The sequence below is a fragment of the Balaenoptera musculus genome, chromosome 2 (assembly GCF_009873245.2).
Source record: "Balaenoptera musculus isolate JJ_BM4_2016_0621 chromosome 2, mBalMus1.pri.v3, whole genome shotgun sequence".
In the NCBI taxonomy this organism is placed as follows: Eukaryota; Metazoa; Chordata; class Mammalia; order Artiodactyla; family Balaenopteridae; genus Balaenoptera; species Balaenoptera musculus.
Genome location: NC_045786.1, coordinates 53502954 through 53506468, shown reverse-complemented (window position 1 = coordinate 53506468; position 3515 = coordinate 53502954). Strand labels below are relative to the sequence as shown.

The 3515-nt window shown below is 39.0% G+C and overlaps 1 non-coding gene across 1 annotated transcript; it reads right to left on the bottom strand.

Annotated features, from left to right (window-relative positions):
* Nucleotides 1-406: 406 nt before the first annotated feature.
* On the bottom strand, nucleotides 407-548 carry LOC118891537. The gene has a single exon (XR_005019095.1). It is a non-coding gene; the product is annotated as a small nucleolar RNA SNORA67 (small nucleolar RNA).
* Between the last annotated feature and the right edge of the window lie 2967 nt (nucleotides 549-3515).

Sequence of the window (3515 nt, the reverse complement as noted above, 5' to 3'; positions counted from 1 at the left end):
ACAAGATGTCCATCCCTTGACTCCCTTCCCTCCCCCCTCCTGCTGCTCCTCAGCGCCCCCCAAGGATTGAGCCCTGGCTGGGGCTAGGTAGCAGGACAGCTCCTCTCAGATGAGGTCAGCAACATTGAGGGGCATCTCCTCGATGGAGGTGTTGTAGAAGGTCTCAATGTCTCGAAGAGTCCTCTTGTCTTCCTCTGTCACCATGTTAATAGCCACACCCTTACGGCCAAAACGTCCACCTCGACCGATTCTGTGGATGTAGTTTTCCCTGTTGGTGGGGAGGTCATAGTTGATGACTAAGGAAACCTGCTGCACATCGATGCCTCTGGCCTATGTCCAGAAAGAAGGCAGCTTCAGTGTGTGAATGAGAGGACACCGTAAGTCTATCCAGAAGAGACTTAAGCATACATGTAGGCAGCCAAAGGAAGGCAAGGAAACAAACATCCCCTCTCCCCAGAAACCTGAGGCGTGCCAGATTTTATTCCAAGTTGCTACTTTCCTGAAGAGGGGCACTAGCAGGCCCCTTGGAAGAGGGAATCACCTTGGATAATTCCCCGACTTTTAAAAAACTGCATGAATATTTAACAGGTTCTCTTTTGGACTTCTTTTCGAGTCATTATTTTTTGTCTTTTAAAAAACATTTTTATTGAAATATAGTTGATTTACAATGTTGTCTTAGTTTCAGGTGTACAGCAAAGTGATTCAGTTATACACACACACACACACATATATTCTTTTTTAGATTCTTTAAAATATACACATTACTATATATAAAATAGATAACCAACAAAGACTTACTGTATAGCACAGGGAACTACACTCAATAACTTGCATTAACCTATAAGAGTTTTTTTTCCTTGAATAGATATTGTAAACTCTGTTAGGCTTATAACCCAGAGGTCAGTTGTCCCCTAGGTTTGTTCATTGGGCTTTTCCAAAACAAAACTCCCTTTGTGTGAAAGCATTGTTGAAAGACAAAAATTAGTGAAGAATGTGTTGGGGAGATAGAGAAGTAGTTTACATTGCATCAAGCATTTCATGTGAGGGCATCTTCAGTAGATGTTCTTCCTCCCCAGGACTCTTTGTTTCTGTGACCTGGTGGCTATGTCTACTCAGCCTTTCTTTGCTGCTTCAATGCTCAACCCATAAGTCCCCTACTCTTCCTTTCCATATTGCCCTTTTCAAATTCTATCCCTACTTCCTGCAGAGCAATTTAGCACTGTGGAAGCAACAGTCTTCAAGCTTGCATACATCCAACCTTGGTCAATACTCTTAAGTAGGCTTAACTTGCTCTGAATAAATCAGCAAATCATATTTTCAAGAGCAGCTCTTCCGAGATGCTAGTGGATCATTATAAAGAACTAAAAAAGTTTGCCTTTCACATGTTCAAATCCACATAACGAATTTATTACATACAGTGAATGAGAGTATAAGCAATATACATTTCACTGATTACATAAGAAGACTCCAGTAAATACTTGGGTTAATTGGTATGATAATTCAAAATTTTAATTGTGATTTTTAGTGCTTCCTTATAAGGAAATGGATAATGAAGGGGTAAAAGAAGTCATGAACTATGTGAGTGAGTGGGTTGGAGCAGAGGATGTGCTAAGCACTGTATGATGAATGCTCTTGTAATGTAACATCAGTAGCAGTGGGAATTGAAAAGAGGTCAAGATAAGATGGGCTACACTGCAGTAACAAACTCTGAGATCTCCTAACAGAGCACAACACAAGTTGAATGCTAAACTTGTGCAAAGCCCAGTGCTGCCCAGGGGCTTCTCCACAGTGTGACTCAGGGCCAGGACCCTCCATTTTGTGATGCTGCCTTCTCAGTACATTCTTCCAGGTCAAGGTGAAGTGTAAAACAGTAAAGCGTGAGGACTTATTATTTCACAAGAAAAGGAAAATAGGGAGAAACAAAAGAACATAGCTATAGGGTGTGGTAGGCAATGGAGTAAAGGGGTTAGAGTTGGGAGGAAGACATCTCTGAGAAATCTTCTAAATAATTTGACTTTTGAACTATGTGTGTGTGTATTTACATATATACCCTCATCCATACATATATAAAATCTCCAATAACTTAAATCAGACAGAAAAAATAAGCCCTAATATTGAGCACAAATGGTAACAAATAAATCCAAATTTATATCAAATTAATAACATAAAGTTGTAGAGAAAATATTGTGTTCAGAAAATATTGTGTTAAATAATCCTTAATAGAGTCCTCTGGTTAAATATATTTATCAGGTTATATTCTAAAAGCAATGAGAACTAAAAATAAATTTTAAAGCTCACTCAGCAGTTTTATTGTTAATAATAGTAGTGGTGTTGTAATTTAAATTTTAAATGAATATCATTGGATAAAGCAAATAAATATTTTAACATTATTAGGAACTAACATTTTAATGTAAGATTTAAAATAAAACAAAGGAAGTAAGGAAAAACTTTGTGATATTAAATTTTAATTGGAAATACAGTATGAATTCATGTTTTAAAAAAAATTTCTAGCTCTGTCCATTGAAAGGGCTTAGAAGCAGTGACACCCTAGTAGCAATGAACATTGGCAGTATATAGATTTCCCATATAAAAGAACTAGGCCTCCTTTGAGAAATGCTGAGTCACAGTTGGGCCAGAAAAAGAATAAAATGAGTCTGATATATTGTGTAAAATGAGTCTGATATATTATTGTGTTGAGCTGGAAATCAAGGTAGAACCCAAAGATTCCCAGAGCGATATCAGAAGACAGTGGGCACAGGTTTGAAGGGACTCACACTGCAGCTTTTGGGTCAATTGGAACAACAAAAGAAATAATTAATGTAATTGACAGTCACACCTTATGGCTGGCAAATATTTTTCATAGCTGTATTTTTCATGACAGCTATGCGTGTGTGTGCATGCATGTGTGTGCCTGTGAGTGTTCCCATATGCTCTAGGTTCTTATTACAATGTGACTGAAAGTCCTTCTACTGAATTGGAGGGTCTGTGACTCTTCCTTGAATGTAGATCTGTATTTGTGACTACTCCAACCTACAGAGAATGCAAACATAGCAGTCTATGTGGCTTCTGAGGCTAGGTTATAAAAAGGATAAAGTGTATGCCTGCCTCTCTCTCTCTCTTAATGCTTGTGTTTGACGCTGTTCTTGGTGGGACAGCAGTGAGTGGTGGCTTGAAGCAGGATCTTACTTCCCTGCCCAGTAGTTGAACCTGAGTAGCCTGGATGAAAACCAGGAGTCCTAGCTGCTAGACCACTAGCGGCTAAAAGCTAGAAGCAAAGTAGCCCTGGCCCTTGCCCCTATTGTAACAAGAATGTTCTAAGGAGGAAAAAACTGCAAAAACAGGTACAAAGTTTATCATTAGAGACACAGCATAACTTGGGAGGGCACACAGAGAAACAATTTATTTATTTAAGACAGAAGCAAGGCAGAAATACTCACCCAGAGAGGAGGGCGGCCGTCCTGAATGAGGAATGTGCCAGAGACGTGATTTAAATCACTTATATGAGGCAGTTCTTC